Genomic DNA, 15,687 nt, shown 5'->3' on the forward strand with positions numbered 1-15,687 from the left:
CTCAACCTTGATGATAAGGTAACCTGAATCCACCCAGCTTTCGCTCCTATACAACAAAGATTGAACGGTGCACAGATAACTTAGTCTTGGTACTGACTTCCTTCTTACAGAAGAGAGTAGATCGTAGCTGAGCGCTCACTGCATTAGCTTTGCTACACCTCGCTTCCAGTTCTTTCACTATGTTGCCATCCTGTGGGAATATGCATCCTAAGTACTTGAATCCGTCTACCTGTTCTAACTTTGTTCCTCCTATTTGGCACTCAATCCGTTTACATTTCTTTCCCACTGACATTACTTTCGTTTTGGAGATGCTAATCTTCATACCATAGTCCTTACATTTCTGATCTAGCTCTGAAATATTACTTTGCAAACTTTCAATCGAATCTGCCATCACAACTAAGTCATCCGCATATGCAAGACTGCTTATTTTGTGTTCACATATCTTAATCTCACCCAGCCAGTCTATTGTTTTCAACATATGATCCATAAATAATATGAACAACAGTGGAGACAGGTTGCAGCCTTGTCTTACCCCTGAAACTACTCTGAACCATGAACTCAATTTACTGTCAACTCTAACTGCTGCCTGACTATCCATGTAAAGACCTTTAATTGCTTGCAAAAGTTTGCCTCCTATTCCATAATCTTGTAGAACAGACAATAACTTCCTCCTAGGAGCCCGGTCATATGCCTTTTCTAGATCTATAAAGCATAGATACAATTCCCTGTTCCACTCATAACACTTCTCCATTATTTGCCGTAAGCTAAAGATCTGGTCCTGACAACCTCTAAGAGGCCTAAACCCACACTGATTTTCATCCAATTGGTCCTCAACTAATACTCGCACTTTCCTTTCAACAATACCTGAGTAGATTTTACCCACAACGCTGTTTAAAGATTGGTGTGATTACTGCTTTTGTCCAGTCTGATGGAACCTGTCCCAACTCCCAGGCCACTTCAATTATCCTGTGTAGCCATTTAAGACCTGACATTCCACTGTATTTGATGAGTTCCGACTTAATTTCATCCACCCCAGCCGCTTTATTGCACTGCAATCTATTGACCATTTGAGGTAGCGATCAAGTGATAATTTTTCCGTACGACCATCCCGCGGGTATACTGCTAAACATCAGATCTCCGACATCGCTGCGGTCAGAAAAAGATCCTGCAAGAACGGGACCAACGACGGTTAAAGAGAATCGTTCAACGTAGTAGAAGTTCAACCCTTCCCCAAAAATTGCTGCAGGTTTCAATGTTGGGCCATCAAAAAGTGCAGCGGGCGAACCATTCAACGAAACATCATCAACACGGCCCTTTGGAGCAGAAAGCCCACTCGTGTACCCTTGATGACTGCACGACACAAAACTTTACGCCGCGCCTGCGTCTGTCAGTATCGACATTGGATTGTGGAATGTTGATGAGTGGAAACGTGTTGCCTGGTCGGACGAGTCTCGTTTCAAATTCTATCGAGCGGATTGACGTGTACAGGTATAGAGACAACCTAATGAATCCATGGACCCTGTATGTCAGCAGGGGACTGTTCAAGCTCCTGGAGGCTCTGTAATAGTGTGGAACGTGTGTCGTTGGAGTGATACGGATCCCTGATACCACTCTGACAGGTGACACGTACGTAAGCATCCTGACTGATCACCTGCACCCATTCACGTCCATTGTGCATTCCGACGAACGTGGTAAATTTCGGCAGAACAATGAGAGCCCCACACGTCCAGAATTGCTACAGAGTGGCTCCAGGAATGTTATTCCGAGTTTAAACATTCCACTTCTCTCATCCGTGACACTCTCTTCCCTGTTTTGCGATAGTACAAATCGCAATGCCGTTCTTTGAACATTTTCAATGTCCTCCGTTAATTCTTGCTAGTAGGGATCCCATACCGCGTAGCAGCATTCCAGCAGAGGACGGACAAGCGTACAAATCGCAATGCCGTTCTTTGAACATTTTCAATGTCCTCCGTTAATTCTTGCTAGTAGGGATCCCATACCGCGTAGCAGCATTCCAGCAGAGGACGGACAAGCGTAGTGTTGGCAGTCTGTTTAGATTCGTTCCAGATTCTAGGTGTTCTGCCAGTAAAATGCAGTCTTTGGTTCGCCTTCTCCACAACATTTTCTATGTAATGGTTCTACTCATTATAAAGCTTCCATCAGACAATCAGACTGAGAGATAGTAATACTGCAGAGTCCCGCTAATCCGAACCCCGGTAACCCAAACATGAAAAATGTTAGCTAACTACGGAAAACTGTGAGGTAAACTGCTGTACATACACACTATTTTATTTTAACAGTATAGTAAACATGTATTAGAAAAATTGACAAGAAAACATTAGGTTTAAATAATGAATAGCAATGAAAGAAATGCTGTTAAATTTACTAAAATAAGTGGATATTTTATCCCTACTTTTTAGATGACAAAAACTCAGTCATTGGTTTTTGGTGTAATGAAGACAGTCTGTTATATGACGCATAGTTGCGCCATCGTCTCATAAAAATCAAATCAACAGGTGTAGCAGTGGGCTGTTGCTCCAAACAGCGTAGCGCGAGTTCAAGGGCTTCTGCTGCGTCAATGTGTGGCACCAACTCTCCTTTGTCGCTTACAAGCTCATTGTCACTTCCATCACAGCAGTCTACTTCTTCCCGGTCTTGAGTCTCAGCAGCAACTAATTCAACGTCAATATGGGTCTCCACACATGCCCCATCCGCTGCCATCCACTCTTCTACGTCTCCTTCACTAGCCTTTTCACATCCAGGGATTGTCTGTATCATTTGTGGTAGATTTTCCTCTTCATTTTCAACCAGGTTGTCCTGAAATTCAAGAGATGTCCACAGTTTTCTCTACGATTTTCTCAGAGGATTTTCTGAAACGTTCTGCCATGCCTCAGCGGCCCAATAAACAACATCCTTCACATTGGTCTTTTTTATTTTGTCCACTAAAGGAATGCTATCATCTTGGATCAGCATTCTTAAAAATTGTTTTGTGTAAAACAGTTTTAATGTTTGCAGTACGTAATGGCCAATTGGCTGCAGAAGTGCTGTAACATTCGGCGGCAAAAACTTCGCCACAATTTCTCCATGACTTAATTCCTCAGTGCTGGGGTGAGATGGTGCGTTATCAGTCAAAAGGATTGCACGAGGAGACAAATTATTTTCCCTAGAAAACCGTCGAACAGAGGCAAAAAACTGGCTGTGAAACCATTCTTTGATCAGCTTAACGTCTATCCATTCTCTTTTCCGGTTGCGATAATATACGGGCAGGGTCTTCGTGTTGCTGTTTTTAAAAACTCTGGTCCTAGCAGATTTGGCGATCAGCATTAAAGGCGGCTTGTGATTAACAGCAGCGTTGCTGCAGGCTAATAAACTCACACGATCTTCGCACATTTTAAAACCAGAAGCATGGTCTTCTGCTTTTGATGCCAGGCTTTTTGTTGGCAATGCCCTAAAATTATGGCGAGTCGCGTCAGCGTTATAAATTTCTTTGGGGGAATACCTCTCTTATCATTTTTTCAAACTCAGCCAAGTATTCCTTCCCTGCATCACGGTCAGAAGAAAGCTTCTCTCCAGTTATTGCTACCTGACGGATTCCATGACGTTTTTTAATCTGTCCAACCAACCCGTTGTTGTTGTTGTGGTCTTCAGTCCTGAGACTGGTTTGATGCAGCTCTCCATGCTACTCTATCCTGTGCAAGCTTCTTCATCTCCCAGTACCTACTGCAGCCTACATCCATCTGAATCTGCTTAGTGCATTCATCTCTAGGTCTCCCTCTACGATTTTTACCCTCCACGCTGCCCTCCAGTACTAAATTGGTGATCCCTTGATGCCTCAGAACATGTCCTACCAACCGATCCCTTCTTCTAGTCAAGTTGTGCCACAAACTTCACTTCTCCCCAATTCTATTCAATATCTCCTCATCAGATAAGTGATCTACCCATCTAATCAAACCAACCCATACTCGCATTAAAAGACTCATCACCATTCATGAACTTGTTCAGGTAAACAGCCTTCTCCTGAACCAGTGCTGCACACAAAGGAGTTCGACTTTCTCTTTCCTGCGTAAACCAAAGGCAAAGAGGTTCATCCACTTTATGTACTGGGACCGTTTCAAAGTCTGTCGAATTTCGAGTGTTTTTCCCGAAGACGTTGCACAGGACTGTTCAAGGTTCATTCGGTGCTTCTTCCAATCACAAATAGCTGCTTTACCAACACCCAGTTCTGTTGCCAATTTAGATACTTTCTCACCATTGTCTATCGGCTTCAAAGCATTCACTTTTTCTTTGAGAGTTAACGTTGTACGTTTCCGTTTACTCACGACGAAAATACGTACACTGCTACACCTGAACGAATACGATACAACTATTACGCGTGCCAGCAATCTATAACTAACACAACCAAGCGATTTGCGAGCCAACTGACAGTGCACTGACCTCCGACACTACAAAAGTCTCAACAATGCACAAGAAGGGCAGGGAGTGAGGATAAGCCATTGTTCTCACCCTTGTTCCCATTTGTTACCATGGTGTATCTACTTATCTGCTTGATATACTTTAGAAACTTGTCACCGTAGTTACTGCTAATCCGAACAAATCGGTAATCCGAACAATGTCCGGTGCCAATTAGTTCGGATTAACGAGACTCTACTGTACTGCGGATCACAACAACAGTCATAACCAGCACACTTCCGCCTCGATACAAAGCATGGTCCCGATCTCGCTAGCTCCGATCACACAGAATTAAGCACTCAAGGGGCCAACAGCCATAAATTTCGAATGACGACAACCCTTACTCGATTACTAGCAAAAGCTATCTCAAACTGTCCATTTACATACAATTAGCACGCGTTTTGATGAAAATTCTCGTACTAATTAATCTGATTCCTTACAATTTGACGTGGTAAATATTACACACAGCGCGGAGTAGCAAATACAGTCGGCAGATATGAACAGAAACCAGTGCTCCAGCAGCGACTGAGCGCCACCACTGCGTGGAGGCAGCAGGCAGCGCAGAGCGGCGAGGCACATGGGTCGCTGCTTCAGTACCAGTTACTGTTCTATTTTAACTTTCCTGGGAATACATGTCGATAAAGCTCATGTCACACTAGAGCAATTTAGGGCCGCTCTATTAAATGGGAACATAAAATCCCGCTTAAGAAACATTTCGTTTGTAACGGGAAACAACGCTTTTCGTAGACACTGGGCTTCGCATGAAAGACGTGATGAATGGTATTTGTTTAGACTGACTCTAGTTACACTTTGCAGAAAACGAAATTGCTGTCTGCTGAAGCATCACAGCCTGATGGCTCTTAGAAGAGGAAATGAATGGTTATCCTATATGTGATCTGAGGCTTTCTCGGCGAATGTGCTGTATCCAAGGTTCTCGGGTGTCCAGCCGGATCCGATCGTCGGAGTTCCACGATATTTCGGCGAATAACCGCTCCGCCATCATCAGCACCACCGAAATATCGTGGAACATCGATGATCGGATCCGGCTGGACATCCGAGAACCTTGGATACGGTCATCCTATATTTTCATCTATGTATTGTAATTAAAAAGCACTTGAAACGTTTTTGTGATTACAAATATTTGACATTTCGATAGATTATTCCAAATGGTAAGTTCTTTATTGTCACATGCAGATTTGAGTGCTTCCCGTGACAGTCATGTCATTGCTTCACTTGTGATACGATGTGGAGCAGTTTTTGCGCAAAGCAATTTGACACACGGAACACAAGGTACCTTTCCTGGTTTCCTTCTTTCATTTGGCACACGCTACGCACCTTCTTCTAGTTTCACCTTCACCTGGTAGATGGACCCCAACATTCACCGCGTATTTGTACGCAGCACTTGCCTTTGACAATCGCGACTTTCTTTCCGAATGAAATCATTTGCTCTGCAAGTACGATAAGAAAATCAACGAATGCTAATGTTTTTATCTAGAGAGTAGAAGGTTACCAAAGGAACTTGAAGATAGCAGAACCAACACAATATGTAGTTATAATAATTTTGCAAACTTCTTCCAGTTTCAACATTTTTTTGACACATGACCAGCAACCTTTTTAATACTTTAAGAAGCGTTTATTAACAACTTTGCCATAGTTGCAGTACAAATGTTTGGCGGCTGGTTTCTAACCAACTGGTTCACTCTCAAGGCTGAACTACTTAGGCTGCACTGAAAGTTCCTGATCATAATGGCCATTTTGATGCTTTTTGTTAATTAAGATCAAACACTTCCAGTGCAGCCTCAGTTGATCAGGCCTGAGAATGAATCAGCCAGTTCGGAACTAGTTGCTAATCATATGTACTGCAACTGTGGCAGATTTGGATTTGTTTATAACCACATCATAAAAACATTTTGCAGACTTTCCTTTTTCATTGAGACATTAATATACAGCAATAACAGGCAGAAAATTCCCACTGGTTCTCTGAAAACCTATTGCGATAAACGTACGTCTCAGTGCAGTAAAGGGATTAAACGCCCGAAGATAAAACCACAGTAGCTTCGATATCAGAAGCTAACAAGACAATAAACATAGATAAGGGGAAGAAAAATGTTTAGCAAGCTGCGACATCGTCGCGAAAAAACACTGTGACCCGTATATGTAATAAGTTTCCTTTAATATACGTCAATGGTCACAATCTTTTTTGTTTAACAGATTACCGGTTTCGGTCTTTAATGACCATCAGCAGATCTGATCGTAATGGCCATTTTGATCTGTTTTTATGAAACAGACCTGATGATGGTCATTAAAGACCGAAACCGGTAATCTGTTAAACAAATAAGATTGTGGCCATAGACGTAAATTAAAGGAAACTTAAAAATGTTAAGAACTATTTTCCATAAGAAAATAACAATTGACTAAAATTACTTTCCTACACTAATCACAGCTATGTGAAATGTGGACAAGTCACAGATGAAACTATTAGAAGCCTTTGAAATGAGGTGCCACCGGAGACCGTTTAGGGCCAGGTCGTTCTGCAACGAGTCTATTATAAAAAGTCTCAATGAAGAACATGATGATCCGAAGAGATACTGTGTTTCGGCGCAGATTACGTAATGGTAGTGATAACTGTAGGAGAAATGTTAGATGAAAATAACTGAAGGCCCAAGTGTGGGTACGAGTACATAAGATAGATCGTCGATGAAGTGTTAAGTGTAAGTTTTGCTAAAACTAAGGAAATAACTGACAGGAACAGTGAACTGCATCAAACCAGTCGTAGGGTTGATGACCGAAAGAGCTGATCGTGGATGGCTACTCGCTACTCATGTCAATCAACGGTGCTTTATGCTCTACTGGTGGTGGAAGGTATTTTTGCGACTAGGGTATTGGAGCGGCAAGGTGTGACGTAATGTTATTGATCTCCAGACCTTACGCCAGTGTCTTGGATTAAGTTACAAAATTCTCTGTAGTGTCTCGTGAAGTGAGGACGTATGACACTGACGACGATATCTAGCTTCTGGGTGGAGACGTTTCGATCGGCGGCCTTCTAGGTGCTATTCGAGAGGAGTAGCCTTTTGCCGGCATCTTGATATACCTTCTTCCATCTCTCATCATCATCCAACACAAACATGACGCTACACTATGCGCAAGCACCTACACCCAGCAGACAGACTTAATTTCTTCCGTTTCACTAGTACAAACTGTAAGTAGACTGTTTAGGTTTTTTTATTGGTAACGCCACCTCTGTATGAAAATCACTGGCTGTGCTGTGTGCAGTCTGTGGCTGCTTTGCATTGTTGTAATACTCGCCATTGTAGTGTTGGGCAGCGGCAGCTGGATGTGAACAGCGCGTAGCGTTGCGCAGTTGGAGGTGAGCCGCCAGCAGTGGTGGATGTGGGGAGAGAGATGGCGGAGTTTTGAAATTTGTCATGAACTGCTATATTTATATATGATGATATCAAGGTAAATACATTGTTCGTTCTCTATTAATATCTTTCATTTGCTAACTATCCCTATCAGTAGTTAGTGCCTTCCATAGTTTGAATCTTTTATTTAGCTGGCAGTAGTGGCGCTCGCTGTATTGCAGTAGCTTGAGCAGCGAAGATTTTTGTGAGGTAAGTGATTTGTGAAAGGTATAGTTTAATGTTAGTCAGGGCCATTCTTTTGTAGGGAATTATGGAAAGTCAGATTGCGTTGCGCTAACAAAATATTGTGTGTCAGTTTAAGCACAGTCCTGTATAAATTGTTCAAAAAGGGGACGTTTCAAAACGTCTATTTATCGTCTGATATTTCAATGTAATCAACTGACCAATAACATTAGGCAAATGTAGTTGTTTATCAAAATTATTGACTAAGTTTTCGAACAAACGATGTGTCGTGTGCGACACACTGGCATTCAAGGTATACCAATTGTAAAAATGAATGAAGCTGGGTAATGTACTGCATTTATGTTTAGTGAAGTTCTGATGAAAGGGAAACCAGTACAAATAAATTGTTTAATGGAACTATTAAAACCAGTTTATGCTTTCACACAGAGAATGTTCTGTGACAGACAGTATCTGTGGCTTACATCAAGAACGTTCGAAACAGTTTCTTTCTTTGACGAGACACAAATTACCATGACATTCTGTGTAGTAGACTCTCGCTTTTATAGTTTTTCAACCATGTAATCTGCTGCGGTAAGTCTTATCACTAACCATCTCTGGCATGTGCAATGTTCCTATTTTCAAAAATTTCTGGTTGGCTTCGATGTTTCCCCGGGAGGGCAGGATACTGCATCTACATCGTCTCTTGTATTGTCATGCGATCTGTTTTCAGCATAGAACAACCACTCTAATACCTGAATCTTTGGCTTCACGTAATCAGGTATTTTTCAGAGCGTTGTGGATCCGCTCGTATTCAGTTCAAGCAGCTGCAGTGTTCAAAAAAAAAAACAGAAAAAAAGAATAGCTGTCCTCCTCAAACTGCTACTGTAGGGTTTTCATATGTCTTTTGGTATTGTAAATAATTCAGCTTTACTGTACTGGGACAAAGATGAAAGAGTACGCTGCACTGGTAGTGAGTGAATAAGATCCTGGACTCTGTGCTGAATGTAATGTGTGGTGCGCTCTGTCACCAGTTAGACGTACAGCGCTGGGACATCCTTATTTGAGGCACAGCAGCGAGCAGTTGAGGTTTTAGAGAACGAGATTTTATGTTTGTGAATCTTACAAGGGAACCTCCCCATCGCACCCCCGTCAGATATAGTTATAAGTTGGCACAGTGGATAGGTCTTGAAAAACTGAACACAGATCAATCGAGAAAACAGGAAGAAGTTGTGTGGAACTACGAAAAAAATGAGCAAAACATACAAACTGAGTAGTCCATGCGGAATATAAGCAACATCAAGGATAATGTGAGCTCAGGAGCGCCGTGGTCCCATGGTTAGCGTCAGCAGCTGCGGAATGAGAGATCCTTGGTTTAAGTCTTCCCACGAGTGAAAAGTTTACTTTCTTTATTTTTGCAAAGTTATGATCTGTCCGTTCGTTCGCTGGCGTCTTTGTTCACTGTATTCACTGTGTCTGTATTTTGCGGCCGCACCGCAAAACCTTACGATTAGTAGACGAAATGACGTGCCTCTCCAATGGGAACCGAAAACATTTGATCGCAAGGTCATAGGTCAACCGATTCCTTCACAGGAAAACACGTCTGATATATTCTATACGACACTGGTGACGGCATGTGCGTCACATGACAGAAATATGTTGTCGACCCACCTAACTTGTACACTTGGCGAATGGGTAGAAAGATTCTTCTACCTTGCCCGATTTAGGTTTTCTTGTGGATGTGATAACCACTCCCAAAAAAGTGATCGCATCGGACGGACGGACAGATAATAATTGTCTGAAAATAAAAAATTAAACTTTTCGCTCGAGGGAAGACTTGAACCAAGGACCTCTTGTTCCGTAGCTGCTCACGCTAGCCACGGGACCACGACGCTCCTGAGCTCACACAATCCTTGATGTTGCTTATCTACCGCATGAACTACTCAGTTTGTATATTTTGCTTATTTTTTTCATAGTTCCACACAACTTCTTCCTGTTTTCTCGATTGATCTGTGTTCAGTTTTTCGAGGCCTATCCACTGTTCCAACTTATAAAGTAAATCTGAGGGGGGTGCGATGGGGAGGTTCCCTTGTTAGACATATTGTACGGAATATGTTATTCATTTTTGATTTACCCGGGAGATTATTTCACTTGTTTTCGCCGCAGCGATAGAGGGCGCAGCCGGCCGAAGTGGCCGTGCGGTTTAAGGCGCTGCAGTCTGGAACCGCAAGACCGCTACGGTCGCAGGTTCGAATCCTGCCTCGGGCATGGATGTTTGTGATGTCCTTAGGTTAGTTAGGTTTAACTAGTTCTAAGTTCTAGGGGACTAATGACCTCAGCAGTTGAGTCCGATAGTGCTCAGAGCCATTTGAACCATTTTGATAGAGGGCGTGGTCGCTGAGCGCTGTGGGCGCTGGTGCGCGAGGCAACAGTTTTGGGGAGGACGGCTCGGTCGGTAGATGGTGACAGGGCGGAGGCGGCGGGGAGTCAACTGGTGCCTGCCGACTAAGGACTGCGATGAGTGTGGCTGTTTGCGAGCATGTGGGGAGGACCGAACGCTCGCTTGCTTAGCGTGGTTCTCCATGACCAGCTGTTGTTTGTTGGGCCTAGCACTCGAGTGTAACTGGAAACTGCATTGGTGTGGTTCTTGTCACCCGGCAAAGGCCGAAATTTTCATATACTTTTATTATATTTCATGATCATTACTTTATTATGGGGTTGGTACTTCTAGCCAACATTTTGTGATTTGAAATACTTCAGAGTATATCATCATGTGCCAGGTGTCTACTGTGACAAATTCTTAATTTGTTTCATAGCGTATGGTACGGTATCCACTATCATCGATCATTTTATGAAAGTTCTGTCCAAATTATTATTACATTAGACTTTGTTAAAAATGGTACGTTTAAATTGCAGATTTCCTAATTTTACTAATATTGCTTGGGATAAACCCATCTATTTCTTGATATTGCCATATTTGTGTATTAAGTTGCGTTTCTTCTCGAGACTGACTCAACTGATTTTGGAACACCTAGGGGGAGTATTTAAATGAAAATTTGCTAGATAACACAACCGTCGTGAAATTGAAAACTTGACATTGTTTACTCATGTCACCAGTCGTTAAGGTTATTTCTGTCTTGTAGCTTACTTAACTCATATAAAATAATTTAGAAACTTTGTGTATTTGTCACGAAAGGTGAACTGATGTCACATGTCACATGACATTGACATTTGTGTAGGCTTTACGTAAGCTTAAGTGAAATCAGGAGGTAAAAAAAAAAAAAAAAAAAAAAAAAGAAAAAAAAAAAAAGCTGATTATTATTGCCACATTTCTTTCTTTTTTAATAGGCAGTACAAGGCTTGGAGCAAATAAATATGCCTACACCTTCCCCATCCTGGCTCTGCTACGACTGAACATAAGACTGTTTGTAATAAAATGTTTCTGGTTCTGTTGATGGAGAAGATATTTGCCCAAGTTTTTCTAGTCAACCAATGCATGCGAAAAAATGAAATGTTTGTTTGTCAGAACTATTACTTGAATGAAATCTTCGCCCCTTTGATAACTAGTAACATTCATGATTAGTGTTGATTTAATCTCTTTGTTTTCAGTATGTCACAAATAACACAATTGTTTTAAATGTATGTAATATTTGAAACGAGAGAATTTTGTAATTGTTAGTCTTCTTATGTTGTACAATTTTTTTCTTTTAGTCAATAAACAGAGCTTAATTTTTCAATAACGGTTTTCTCTAAAGTAAAACACTGCATTCTTATGCGGAAACAGTTCGTGGTAAGAATTATCAGCCGCTGTACTGCGCAAGCAGATTAATTTACAGTGAACAGTGCAGGTAATCTCAAACAGTTACTTTTCTTCTGAGTAGAGAAGTATTTTATGTTTGTGGACATTTCAAGCCGGAAATACGCACTTCATGTCACGCAGCTTTCATAATGTACTTCAGTAGTGAATTTTAATTAAACACGATTGCTCTATTTTGGCTTTTAACTAGATTCATTTTCATTATTTCTGACTCAGTATTTCACTTAGTTTAAAGTTTTGTTTCACGACACTGTTCACTTGTGCAACACAGGGCCAACCATCATTCAGTATTGCTCAGCTGTTGAACGCGCTATATATAGTACACGTTACACGAAGAGAAAGTTTTGAATACAATGTTCAGTATTACACAACTTCAAAAGCTTGAACGGGGCAAGGAATCAAATACAGCTGTGTGGCGCCAAGAAGGATTACTTCTTATTTTCAATAACCGGTTTCAGGTTAGCTGCCCATCTTCAGATCATATATTGCAGTTACAGAGTAACTGTACTGACAAGTTACTCTGTAACTGCAATATATGATCTGAAGATGGGCAGCTAGCCCGAAACCGGCTACTGAAAATAAAAAATAGCGATCAAAGACTGAAATGCCATATTTTTATTTAAAGAACGATCGTGGGAATCCCATTAAGACAATCATGTCTAGTTTTGATAAGGATTACTTCGTCGTTGTGGCAGAAGTAATTTATTGGTCTATGACTTTTAAGACGACATCACGTGAGAAAACTGCAGACCCTGGTGCTGTCTCTCACTAAAGTCTCATCACCCTTATCATCACACAATATTTCATCCTGTTTTGGTACCTTCCCATCAAATTCAAACGGCTTCTCCAGCTCATGAAGTATCTCATGTTCTGTCAATAAGAAAAAAAAATTACGTACTTTACTATCAAATTACTTTTCTGTAATAATTCAAATTATTATCATTTAATGTTGCTACAGCTACTTATAATGTTATTACGGAATAACAGCAGAATGTGCCAAAAGTGTTAGGAAAGTACTGCTGAAAGTTTATAAACAAACAAACGTTGTAATGAGATACAAATACACTGTGTTATATACGGACACATGTGACACTTACACGATAAAATAGGGGAAAGTTTTATCTTCGTGCTACAAGGGACTTGTTTACCATTAGGAGCCGGTTGAGAACACAATAGTATTCGTTCAAGATACATACATAAATAAGTACGTGAAGAAATGAATAAAAACATACACTTGGCGAAACTCAACATCATTTTCATGTTCTTTCATCGTGGACGTTAGGGAAACAATGACTGACTTCAATACCTGACGACGCACACGGATGGAACTTGCTGTGGTAGGCAGTGACGCATTGTAGAGTGTCAGGAAACTATTGGAGAGTGGATCTTAGGCGTCACATGGGATTTGTATGCTGACAAATTTGCAAATTTCGTGTGTCAGGGGATTAAGGGGATAGCTCGCACTCAGGCGAGGGAAAAGGACATTGAGAGTGGAGGAAGAAAACACTTTCCGATCAGGCGACTAAAGAACTCCTAGGGGGTCTCGCAGCCAACAATTCCTCACCATTCCTCCTTTCTCATAAACAACGAGGAAGAAAGCTGGTCAATACAGCAACGTGACTAATCTTGGTAAGCGATTTCAGTGAGCTGTTGATTGTTGACGACAAGTAGCCAAACGAAGCCTTGTGGAAACACTTCAGCTAGACGCACGTGTGCTGTAGTTTGGAGCATTACGGTGGTGTGTGCAGCAGTACGGAAGCAACGGACGGGCGGCCTGGGCAGGCGGCGTGACTGTCCGGCAGGAAACAAGATTAGAGGCTATCGGCCGGCCGGAGAGCCACCCCTTCCATCCGGGGGCGTGGTGTGGCGCCACGGTCTGCGGCGCTTCCAGCTCGCCCACATCACTGTCCCCCGGAGCGACGCCGCGCGCTCAACACGGCGGCGTGCAGGAACCCGGAAGCGCTACCCAGCAGTTAACTCCCCGAGCGGAGACAGCCAGGGGCGTTCTCACTGATTCACAGCACTTGCTGCACGACGAGATGATACCGAATACAGAGGGACCCTCGCTGTGCTAACAGTATCACTGCTGTGCGAAGCACGAGACTTTCCCGGCAGCCTAAAATGACAGCTGCGAACGTTGCTTCTCGTAGACACCTGTGTAAGACGTGTATATTTCTATTGTCTATTGCCAAACGACAATTTATGAAACATGTTTATATTTTATTAATAGGATTAAGTAGGAATAATTAATATTGGTCATTTTGGAAATAATTGTGGTAGCACGGAATGTCTGCACCAAAGTATTGTTGGCGGGAGAGACCGCACATTGATATAATTTTAAAACGTTCGGGAGGGACCTCGTATGGATACATTTTAAGAAAAGAGCGGGATAGACCACGCATTGATATATTTTGTAATGGTAGCAGGGATTGTCTGCACCAAAAAACATTGCCGGCGTGAGAGACCGCACTTTAGCGTTCGTAGGAAGTCAGTAGTAAGCGAGATGTAAATCGAGTCGGTAGCAGGTATGAAGCGAGAGGTTGAGAGGAGCGGTGTGCCTGCCAGCCACCAGCTATTATTTACAAGAGATTATAAACGGATGTACGAGACATCAGCTAAATATTATCATAAGAGGAACTAATACTATTTAATTATTATTTTTTTTTTTTTTTTTTTTTTTTTTTTTTTTTTTGAGAAATTCAAGACTAGTGAAGGTATGTTTGCGCAATGCTGGTTGTAAGATTATTGTAAAAAGTAACTCCCTTTTCAACGTTTGTAAGACCATTTCATTACCAATAGTAAATGTTTGAAGAATCGTTTTTTTACCAGCAATATCGCATTACTGATTATAATCCACCCCAAAAACAATCAACGTAAAACTTTGCAAAATTTTATGGTTGTCCAGAAAAATTTTAACTATGAATTACGTAATTTCAGTCAAATTAATTAAAGAATAACGTCAGCTTTGGTAATAAATAAAGCCACTTATTATGACAGCCCACCAGCAGCTAATAAAGAAAAACAGAGTAAGTATGTTCATGTCGCAGTTCGATGTAGCAGTCAGATGGCGATCCAGTAACAGTAAAAAAGGTAAGGAACAGCTTATCGTAGGTAACGACTGAGGGCCACGACGACGACACATTCTATGTTTCGTCGGAATAATTAGCAAATCACTTTTAATAAGCAGCATTTAAATGAGTGTGTGAAGATTGCACTTATTATTGTTGAGAAGGAGAATTGATTTCAAAGGGAAGATTTCATTTGTTATTATTAAGCAAGAGATAGAAATCCTAAAGGAAGGTTTCATAGGTTATTGTAGAAGGGAAGGTTTGCGTAACAAAAGAGATACAGAGGAGACGGGAAGGTTTCACCTGCTAGGATAATTTTGCTCTAAGCGGGAGACGATACATCGTCTTTTATTTCCGGATAATTTGATTTAATACTTATGGTTTCTGTACTTTCTAAAACTCTTAATTATTTTTATCTTCAATAATTAATATAAATATTATAATAATTCACAATGTTAAATTAAAGATTATAGAGACTGAGTTTCGTTAAAATATTCAATTTGATGCAGTTCTTGTAACATAAAACGATAAAACTGAAACACTTGCCGTAAGGAAAATGTTTTCTTTTACAGCAGACCATCTAGCAGTCCACCAATGGCCTTGCCGCAGTGCTAACACCGGTTCCCGTCAGACCACCGAAGTTAAGCGAAGTCGGGCTGGGCTAGCACTTGGATGGGTAACCTTCCGGTCTGCCGAGTGCTGTTGGCAAGCGGGGTGCAATCAGGCCCTTGTGAGGCAAACTAAGGAGCTACTTAATTGAGAAGTAGCGCCT

This window comes from Schistocerca serialis, chromosome 5 (assembly GCF_023864345.2).
Source record: "Schistocerca serialis cubense isolate TAMUIC-IGC-003099 chromosome 5, iqSchSeri2.2, whole genome shotgun sequence".
Taxonomy (NCBI): Eukaryota; Metazoa; Arthropoda; class Insecta; order Orthoptera; family Acrididae; genus Schistocerca; species Schistocerca serialis.